Below are 11,642 nucleotides of genomic sequence, written 5' to 3'. Positions count from 1 at the left end.
AAGTCAGACGAACTAACAGATTTATCTCTACTGTCACTGGGAGGGGGTGTCAGAAAAGTCAGACGAACTAACAGATTTATTTCTACTGTCACTGGGAGGGGACGTCAGAAAAGTCAGACGAACTAACAGATTTATTTCTACTGTCACTGGGAAGGGACGTCAGAAAAGTCAGACGAACTAACAGATTTATTTCTACTGTCACTGGGAAGGGACGTCAGAAAAGTCAGACGAACTAACAGATTTATTTCTACTGTCACTGGGAGGGGAGGTCAGAAGAGTCAGACGAACTAACAGATTTATTTCTACTGTCACTGGGAGGGGAGGTCAGAATAGTCAGACGAACTAACAGATTTATTTCTACTGTCACTGGGAGGAGGTGTCAGAAAAGTCAGAGGAACTAACAGATTTATTTCTACTGTCACTGGGAGGGGAGGTCAGAAAAGTCAGACGAACTAACAGATTTATTTCTACTGTCGCTGGGAGGGGGGGGGGTCAGAAAAGTCAGACGAACTAACAGATTTATTTCTACTGTCACTGGGAGGGGAGGTCAGAAAAGTCAGACGAACTAACAGATTTATTTCTACTGTCGCTGGGAGGGGGGGGGGGTCAGAAAAGTCAGACGAACTAACAGATTTATTTCTACTGTCACTGGGAGGGGGTGTCAGAAAAGTCAGACGAACTAACAGATTTATTTCTACTGTCACTGGGAGGAGGTGTCAGAAAAGTCAGACGAACTAACAGGTTTATTTCTACTGTCACTGGGAGGAGGTGTCAGAAAAGTCAGACGAACTAACAGATTTATTTCTACTGTCACTGGGAGGAGGTGTCAGAAAAGTCAGACGAACTAACAGATTTATTTCTACTGTCACTGGGAGGGGAGGTCAGAAAAGTCAGACGAACTAACAGATTTATTTCTACTGTCACTGGGAGGGGAGGTCAGAAAAGTCAGACGAACTATCAGATTTATTTCTACTGTCACTGGGAGGGGAGGTCAGAAAAGTCAGACGAACTAACAGATTTATTTCTACTGTCGCTGGGAGGGGGGGGGGGTCAGAAAAGTCAGACGAACTAACAGATTTATTTCTACTGTCACTGGGAGGGGGTGTCAGAAAAGTCAGACGAACTAACAGATTTATTTCTACTGTCACTGGGAGGAGGTGTCAGAAAAGTCAGACGAACTAACAGATTTATTTCTACTGTCACTGGGAGGAGGTGTCAGAAAAGTCAGACGAACTAACAGATTTATTTCTACTGTCACTGGGAGGAGGTGTCAGAAAAGTCAGACGAACTAACAGATTTATTTCTACTGTCACTGGGAGGGGAGGTCAGAAAAGTCAGACGAACTAACAGATTTATTTCTACTGTCACTGGGAGGGGAGGTCAGAAAAGTCAGACGAACTATCAGATTTATTTCTACTGTCACTGGGAGGGGAGGTCAGAAAAGTCAGACGAACTAACAGATTTATTTCTACTGTCGCTGGGAGGGGTGTCAGAAAAGTCAGACGAACTAACAGATTTATTTCTACTGTCACTGGGAGGGGAGGTCAGAAAAGTCAGACGAACTAACAGATTTATTTTTACTGTCGCTGGGAGGGGTGTCAGAAAAGTCAGACGAACTAACAGATTTATTTCTACTGTCACTGGGAGGGGAGGTCAGAAAAGTCAGACGAACTAACAGATTTATTTCTACTGTCACTGGGAGGAGGTGTCAGAAAAGTCAGACGAACTAACAGATTTATTTCTACTGTCACTGGGAGGGGAGGTCAGAAAAGTCAGACGAACTAACAGATTTATTTCTACTGTCACTGGGAGGGGAGGTCAGAAAAGTCAGACGAACTAACAGATTTATTTCTACTGTCGCTGGGAGGGGGGGGGGGGTCAGAAAAGTCAGACGAACTAACAGATTTATTTCTACTGTCACTGGGAGGGGAGGTCAGAAAAGTCAGAGGAACTAACAGATTTATTTCTACTGTCGCTGGGAGGGGGGGGGGGTCAGAAAAGTCAGACGAACTATCAGATTTATTTCTACTGTCGCTGGGAGGGGTGTCAGAAAAGTCAGACGAACTAACAGATTTATTTCCACTGTCACTGGGAGGGGAGGTCAGAAAAGTCAGACGAACTAACAGATTTATTTCTACTGTCACTGGGAGGAGGTGTCAGAAAAGTCAGACGAACTAACAGATTTATTTCTACTGTCACTGGGAGGGGGCGTCAGAAAAGTCAGACGAACTAACAGATTTATATCTACTGTCACTGGGAGGAGGTGTCAGAAAAGTCAGACGAACTAACAGATTTATTTCTACTGTCACTGGGAGGAGGTGTCAGAAAAGTCAGACGAACTAACAGATTTATTTCTACTGTCACTGGGAGGGGAGGTCAGAAAAGTCAGACGAACTAACAGATTTATTTCTACTGTCGCTGGGAGGGGTGTCAGAAAAGTCAGACGAACTAACAGATTTATTTCTACTGTCACTGGGAGGGGAGGTCAGAAAAGTCAGACGAACTAACAGATTTATTTTTACTGTCGCTGGGAGGGGTGTCAGAAAAGTCAGACGAACTAACAGATTTATTTCTACTGTCGCTGGGAGGGGAGGTCAGAAAAGTCAGACGAACTAACAGATTTATTTCTACTGTCACTGGGAGGAGGTGTCAGAAAAGTCAGACGAACTAACAGATTTATTTCTACTGTCACTGGGAGGGGAGGTCAGAAAAGTCAGACGAACTAACAGATTTATTTCTACTGTCACTGGGAGGGGAGGTCAGAAAAGTCAGACGAACTAACAGATTTATTTCTACTGTCGCTGGGAGGGGGGGGGGTCAGAAAAGTCAGACGAACTAACAGATTTATTTCTACTGTCACTGGGAGGGGAGGTCAGAAAAGTCAGAGGAACTAACAGATTTATTTCTACTGTCGCTGGGAGGGGGGGGGGGGGTCAGAAAAGTCAGACGAACTAACAGATTTATTTCTACTGTCACTGGGAGGAGGTGTCAGAAAAGTCAGACGAACTAACAGATTTATTTCTACTGTCACTGGGAGGAGGTGTCAGAAAAGTCAGACGAACTAACAGATTTATTTCTACTGTCACTGGGAGGAGGTGTCAGAAAAGTCAGACGAACTAACAGATTTATTTCTACTGTCAGTGGGAGGGGAGGTCAGAAAAGTCAGACGAACTATCAGATTTATTTCTACTGTCGCTGGGAGGGGTGTCAGAAAAGTCAGACGAACTAACAGATTTATTTCCACTGTCACTGGGAGGGGAGGTCAGAAAAGTCAGACGAACTAACAGATTTATTTCTACTGTCACTGGGAGGAGGTGTCAGAAAAGTCAGACGAACTAACAGATTTATTTCTACTGTCACTGGGAGGGGGTGTCAGAAAAGTCAGACGAACTAACAGATTTATATCTACTGTCACTGGGAGGGGTGTCAGAAAAGTCAGACGAACTAACAGATTTATTTCTACCGTCACTGGGAGGGGGCGTCAGGAAAGTCAGTCGAACTAACAGATTTATTTCTACTGTCACTGGGAGGGGCGTCAGGAAAGTCAGACGAACTAACAGATTTATATCTACTGTCAGTGGGAGGGGTGTCAGAAAAGTCAGACGAACTAACAGATTTACCTCTACTGTCACTGGGAGGGGACGTCAGAAAAGTCAGACGAACTAACAGATTTACCTCTACTGTCACTGGGAGGGGACGTCAGAAAAGTCAGACGAACTAACAGATTTATTTCTACTGTCGCTGGGAGGGGTGTCAGAAAAGTCAGACGAACTAACAGATTTATTTCTACTGTCACTGGGAGGGGAGGTCAGAAAAGTCAGACGAACTAACAGATTTATTTCTACTGTCACTGGGAAGGGACGTCAGAAAAGTCAGACGAACTAACAGATTTATTTCTACCGTCACTGGGAGGGGGCGTCAGGAAAGTCAGTCGAACTAACAGATTTATATCTACTGTCAGTGGGAGGGGCGTCAGGAAAGTCAGACGAACTAACAGATTTATATCTACTGTCAGTGGGAGGAGGTGTCAGAAAAGTCAGACGAACTAACAGATTTACCTCTACTGTCACTGGGAGGGGACGTCAGAAAAGTCAGACGAACTAACAGATTTATTTCTACTGTCACTGGGAGGGGAGGTCAGAAAAGTCAGACGAACTAACAGATTTATTTCTACTGTCACTGGGAGGGGAGGTCAGAAAAGTCAGACGAACTATCAGATTTATTTCTACTGTCACTGGGAGGGGAGGTCAGAAAAGTCAGACGAACTAACAGATTTATTTCTACTGTCACTGGGAGGGGGTGTCAGAAAAGTCAGACGAACTAACAGATTTATTTCTACTGTCACTGGGAGGAGGTGTCAGAAAAGTCAGACGAACTAACAGGTTTATTTCTACTGTCACTGGGAGGGGGTGTCAGAAAAGTCAGACGAACTAACAGATTTATTTCTACTGTCACTGGGAGGAGGTGTCAGAAAAGTCAGACGAACTAACAGATTTATTTCTACTGTCACTGGGAGGGGAGGTCAGAAAAGTCAGACGAACTAACAGATTTATTTTTACTGTCGCTGGGAGGGGTGTCAGAAAAGTCAGACGAACTAACAGATTTATTTCTACTGTCACTGGGAAGGGAGGTCAGAAAAGTCAGACGAACTAACAGATTTATTTCTACTGTCACTGGGAGGAGGTGTCAGAAAAGTCAGACGAACTAACAGATTTATTTCTACTGTCACTGGGAGGGGAGGTCAGAAAAGTCAGACGAACTAACAGATTTATTTCTACTGTCACTGGGAGGGGAGGTCAGAAAAGTCAGACGAACTAACAGATTTATTTCTACTGTCGCTGGGAGGGGGGGGGGGTCAGAAAAGTCAGACGAACTAACAGATTTATTTCTACTGTCACTGGGAGGGGAGGTCAGAAAAGTCAGAGGAACTAACAGATTTATTTCTACTGTCGCTGGGAGGGGGGGGGGGTCAGAAAAGTCAGACGAACTATCAGATTTATTTCTACTGTCGCTGGGAGGGGGCGTCAGAAAAGTCAGACGAACTAACAGATTTATATCTACTGTCACTGGGAGGAGGTGTCAGAAAAGTCAGACGAACTAACAGATTTATTTCTACTGTCACTGGGAGGAGGTGTCAGAAAAGTCAGACGAACTAACAGATTTATTTCTACTGTCACTGGGAGGAGGTGTCAGAAAAGTCAGACGAACTAACAGATTTATTTCTACTGTCACTGGGAGGGGAGGTCAGAAAAGTCAGACGAACTAACCGATTTATTTCTACTGTCACTGGGAGGAGGTGTCAGAAAAGTCAGACGAACTAACAGATTTATTTCTACTGTCACTGGGAGGGGAGGTCAGAAAAGTCAGACGAACTAACAGATTTATTTCTACTGTCACTGGGAGGGGAGGTCAGAAAAGTCAGACGAACTAACCGATTTATTTCTACTGTCGCTGGGAGGGGTGTCAGAAAAGTCAGACGAACTAACAGATTTATTTCTACTGTCACTGGGAGGGGAGGTCAGAAAAGTCAGACGAACTAACAGATTTATTTTTACTGTCGCTGGGAGGGGTGTCAGAAAAGTCAGACGAACTAACAGATTTATTTCTACTGTCGCTGGGAGGGGAGGTCAGAAAAGTCAGACGAACTAACAGATTTATTTCTACTGTCACTGGGAGGAGGTGTCAGAAAAGTCAGACGAACTAACAGATTTATTTCTACTGTCACTGGGAGGGGAGGTCAGAAAAGTCAGACGAACTAACAGATTTATTTCTACTGTCACTGGGAGGGGAGGTCAGAAAAGTCAGACGAACTAACAGATTTATTTCTACTGTCGCTGGGAGGGGGGGGGGGGGGTCAGAAAAGTCAGACGAACTAACAGATTTATTTCTACTGTCACTGGGAGGGGAGGTCAGAAAAGTCAGAGGAACTAACAGATTTATTTCTACTGTCGCTGGGAGGGGGGGGGGGTCAGAAAAGTCAGACGAACTAACAGATTTATTTCTACTGTCACTGGGAGGAGGTGTCAGAAAAGTCAGACGAACTAACAGATTTATTTCTACTGTCACTGGGAGGAGGTGTCAGAAAAGTCAGACGAACTAACAGATTTATTTCTACTGTCACTGGGAGGAGGTGTCAGAAAAGTCAGACGAACTAACAGATTTATTTCTACTGTCACTGGGAGGGGAGGTCAGAAAAGTCAGACGAACTATCAGATTTATTTCTACTGTCGCTGGGAGGGGTGTCAGAAAAGTCAGACGAACTAACAGATTTATTTCCACTGTCACTGGGAGGGGAGGTCAGAAAAGTCAGACGAACTAACATATTTATTTCTACTGTCACTGGGAGGAGGTGTCAGAAAAGTCAGACGAACTAACAGATTTATTTCTACTGTCACTGGGAGGGGGTGTCAGAAAAGTCAGACGAACTAACAGATTTATATCTACTGTCACTGGGAGGGGTGTCAGAAAAGTCAGACGAACTAACAGATTTATTTCTACCGTCACTGGGAGGGGGCGTCAGGAAAGTCAGTCGAACTAACAGATTTATTTCTACTGTCACTGGGAGGGGCGTCAGGAAAGTCAGACGAACTAACAGATTTATATCTACTGTCAGTGGGAGGGGTGTCAGAAAAGTCAGACGAACTAACAGATTTACCTCTACTGTCACTGGGAGGGGACGTCAGAAAAGTCAGACGAACTAACAGATTTACCTCTACTGTCACTGGGAGGGGACGTCAGAAAAGTCAGACGAACTAACAGATTTATTTCTACTGTCGCTGGGAGGGGTGTCAGAAAAGTCAGACGAACTAACAGATTTATTTCTACTGTCACTGGGAGGGGAGGTCAGAAAAGTCAGACGAACTAACAGATTTATATCTACTGTCACTGGGAGGGGTGTCAGAAAAGTCAGACGAACTAACAGATTTATTTCTACTGTCACTGGGAGGGGAGGTCAGAAAAGTCAGACGAACTAACAGATTTATTTCTACTGTCACTGGGAGGGGAGGTCAGAAAAGTCAGACGAACTAACAGATTTATTTCTACTGTCACTGGGAGGGGAGGTCAGAAAAGTCAGACGAACTAACAAATTTATTTCTACTGTCGCTGGGAGGGGTGTCAGAAAAGTCAGACGAACTAACAGATTTATTTCTACTGTCACTGGGAGGGGAGGTCAGAAAAGTCAGACGAACTAACAGATTTATTTTTACTGTCGCTGGGAGGGGTGTCAGAAAAGTCAGACGAACTAACAGATTTATTTCTACTGTCACTGGGAAGGGAGGTCAGAAAAGTCAGACGAACTAATAGATTTATTTCTACTGTCACTGGGAGGAGGTGTCAGAAAAGTCAGACGAACTAACAGATTTATTTCTACTGTCACTGGGAGGGGAGGTCAGAAAAGTCAGACGAACTAACAGATTTATTTCTACTGTCACTGGGAGGGGAGGTCAGAAAAGTCAGACGAACTAACAGATTTATTTCTACTGTCGCTGGGAGGGGGGGGGGGTCAGAAAAGTCAGACGAACTAACAGATTTATTTCTACTGTCACTGGGAGGGGAGGTCAGAAAAGTCAGAGGAACTAACAGATTTATTTCTACTGTCGCTGGGAGGGGGGGGGGGGGTCAGAAAAGTCAGACGAACTATCAGATTTATTTCTACTGTCGCTGGGAGGGGGCGTCAGAAAAGTCAGACGAACTAACAGATTTATATCTACTGTCGCTGGGAGGAGGTGTCAGAAAAGTCAGACGAACTAACAGATTTATTTCTACTGTCACTGGGAGGAGGTGTCAGAAAAGTCAGACGAACTAACAGATTTATTTCTACTGTCACTGGGAGGAGGTGTCAGAAAAGTCAGACGAACTAACAGATTTATTTCTACTGTCACTGGGAGGGGAGGTCAGAAAAGTCAGACGAACTAACCGATTTATTTCTACTGTCACTGGGAGGAGGTGTCAGAAAAGTCAGACGAACTAACAGATTTATTTCTACTGTCACTGGGAGGGGAGGTCAGAAAAGTCAGACGAACTAACAGATTTATTTCTACTGTCACTGGGAGGGGAGGTCAGAAAAGTCAGACGAACTAACCGATTTATTTCTACTGTCGCTGGGTGGGGTGTCAGAAAAGTCAGACGAACTAACAGATTTATTTCTACTGTCACTGGGAGGGGAGGTCAGAAAAGTCAGACGAACTAACAGATTTATTTTTACTGTCGCTGGGAGGGGTGTCAGAAAAGTCAGACGAACTAACAGATTTATTTCTACTGTCGCTGGGAGGGGAGGTCAGAAAAGTCAGACGAACTAACAGATTTATTTCTACTGTCACTGGGAGGAGGTGTCAGAAAAGTCAGACGAACTAACAGATTTATTTCTACTGTCACTGGGAGGGGAGGTCAGAAAAGTCAGACGAACTAACAGATTTATTTCTACTGTCACTGGGAGGGGAGGTCAGAAAAGTCAGACGAACTAACAGATTTATTTCTACTGTCGCTGGGAGGGGGGGGGGTCAGAAAAGTCAGACGAACTAACAGATTTATTTCTACTGTCACTGGGAGGGGAGGTCAGAAAAGTCAGAGGAACTAACAGATTTATTTCTACTGTCGCTGGGAGGGGGGGGGGGTCAGAAAAGTCAGACGAACTAACAGATTTATTTCTACTGTCACTGGGAGGAGGTGTCAGAAAAGTCAGACGAACTAAGAGATTTATTTCTACTGTCACTGGGAGGAGGTGTCAGAAAAGTCAGACGAACTAACAGATTTATTTCTACTGTCACTGGGAGGAGGTGTCAGAAAAGTCAGACGAACTAACAGATTTATTTCTACTGTCACTGGGAGGGGAGGTCAGAAAAGTCAGACGAACTATCAGATTTATTTCTACTGTCGCTGGGAGGGGTGTCAGAAAAGTCAGACGAACTAACAGATTTATTTCCACTGTCACTGGGAGGGGAGGTCAGAAAAGTCAGACGAACTAACATATTTATTTCTACTGTCACTGGGAGGAGGTGTCAGAAAAGTCAGACGAACTAACAGATTTATTTCTACTGTCACTGGGAGGGGGTGTCAGAAAAGTCAGACGAACTAACAGATTTATATCTACTGTCACTGGGAGGGGTGTCAGAAAAGTCAGACGAACTAACAGATTTATTTCTACCGTCACTGGGAGGGGGCGTCAGGAAAGTCAGTCGAACTAACAGATTTATTTCTACTGTCACTGGGAGGGGCGTCAGGAAAGTCAGACGAACTAACAGATTTATATCTACTGTCAGTGGGAGGGGTGTCAGAAAAGTCAGACGAACTAACAGATTTACCTCTACTGTCACTGGGAGGGGACGTCAGAAAAGTCAGACGAACTAACAGATTTACCTCTACTGTCACTGGGAGGGGACGTCAGAAAAGTCAGACGAACTAACAGATTTATTTCTACTGTCGCTGGGAGGGGTGTCAGAAAAGTCAGACGAACTAACAGATTTATTTCTACTGTCACTGGGAGGGGAGGTCAGAAAAGTCAGACGAACTAACAGATTTATATCTACTGTCACTGGGAGGGGTGTCAGAAAAGTCAGACGAACTAACAGATTTATTTCTACCGTCACTGGGAGGGGGCGTCAGGAAAGTCAGTCGAACTAACAGATTTATATCTACTGTCAGTGGGAGGGGCGTCAGGAAAGTCAGACGAACTAACAGATTTATATCTACTGTCAGTGGGAGGGGTGTCAGAAAAGTCAGACGAACTAACAGATTTACCTCTACTGTCACTGGGAGGGGACGTCAGAAAAGTCAGACGAACTAACAGATTTACCTCTACTGTCACTGGGAGGGGACGTCAGAAAAGTCAGACGAACTAACAGATTTATTTCTACTGTCGCTGGGAGGGGTGTCAGAAAAGTCAGACGAACTAACAGATTTATTTCTACTGTCACTGGGAGGGGAGGTCAGAAAAGTCAGACGAACTAACAGATTTATTTCTACTGTCGCTGGGAGGGGATGTCAGAAAAGTCAGACGAACTAACAGATTTATTTCTACCGTCACTGGGAGGGGGCGTCAGGAAAGTCAGTCGAACTAACAGATTTATATCTACTGTCAGTGGGAGGGGCGTCAGGAAAGTCAGACGAACTAACAGATTTATATCTACTGTCAGTGGGAGGAGGTGTCAGAAAAGTCAGACGAACTAACAGATTTACCTCTACTGTCACTGGGAGGGGACGTCAGAAAAGTCAGACGAACTAACAGGTTTATTTCTACTGTCACTGGGAGGGGGTGTCAGAAAAGTCAGACGAACTAACAGATTTATTTCATAATTTATGAAACAGCTAAAAAGCTAAGCTAGAATTTTTTTTTAAGTTAATCAAAAGGCCATCTCATTGTTAATCTAAATAATAAGATACGAATATTTAGATTAGAAATAAACTGCGGGATGTCCTATTCTATATTTAGGACTTGAGTGCTGAAGTCTCTGCTACGGTTAAAAGATAATGAACCAAAAACAAGATGTTTAACTTGAAAAAAAAATAAGATCGTGAATTATCGTTGTTTTATACATACCACATACCACACTTCGTTTTGCCACGAGAAAAGGGGAGGGGGGGGGGGGGCATATAAACCCTGTTATTTCCATTTTCTTCCCACATTTGCTCGCTAACACCTCTATCAATGCCGAAAATTCAAGATTCTTGTAAAACGCTAAAGTAAACTCTTATTTCAACATTTAGCTTAGCTTTAAAATCAATTTTTGGTGTAGAATTTTAAGATAAAAATTGTTTTTGAAAAAATTGAAGGGAGTCAGCCATGATAGCATTTAAATAATGAAAAAGAGAAGGGTTTTTTTTTTAACTGTTCAAGATGCTGTAAAATCAAATGCAGATTATATAATCAGTTGCTATCATCGTATTCCAAGCGGGAAAGGGGGTATCGATCTCTATCAACTTGGAAGGGATGTGTTCTAATTCAAATATTAACTACTAATATTGCTCCCCTTTCATGCATGCTTTGTACATTCGCAAAATTATATGCCTGCCATCAATATCAATTTTGTTGATGTTGGTTGGCTGTACACAATTATATGTATTGTTTAAAATGTTCCGCTAGAGAATCAGTGTTTGTGGTCTCATCAGAAGGACCGCCCCATTTAGTCGCCTCTTAGGGTAAATTGTTTATGATTGAAGTTTGAAAACTCTCCATATCTTTCATTGAATATTGCATGCTGTAGTTTACATTCATGCTTGAAACAAAGGCAATGACAATTTGTATCGTTGCTGTGAGGGTTTTTTTCTTTGGATGACAATAATATTCTTATTTCTGATACACTACAGAAAGTGTGTTCCATCTCAAGTTCAAATCATTATTAGATGATATTATCCGACCTCTCCTCCTATCCGTTCATAAAAAATAATTACGATTCAAACGAGAGAGGGGGATAATACAACAAGAGGCCCATGGGCCACATCGCTCACCTGAGTCACCTTGGCTCATATTGAAAGATTTTTCCTATATATTTGCATATAAAACTTTGATCCCCTATTGTGGCCCCAATCTACTCCCGGCGGCCATGATTTTCACAAAATTGAATCTGCACTATGTCAAGAAGCTTTCATGTAAATGTAAACTTTTCTGCCCAGTGATTTTTCAGAAGAAGATTTTTAATGATTTT

Source organism: Ostrea edulis, chromosome 4 (genome assembly GCF_947568905.1).
Source record: "Ostrea edulis chromosome 4, xbOstEdul1.1, whole genome shotgun sequence".
Classification (NCBI taxonomy): domain Eukaryota; kingdom Metazoa; phylum Mollusca; class Bivalvia; order Ostreida; family Ostreidae; genus Ostrea; species Ostrea edulis.
This window is presented reverse-complemented; position numbering follows the sequence as displayed.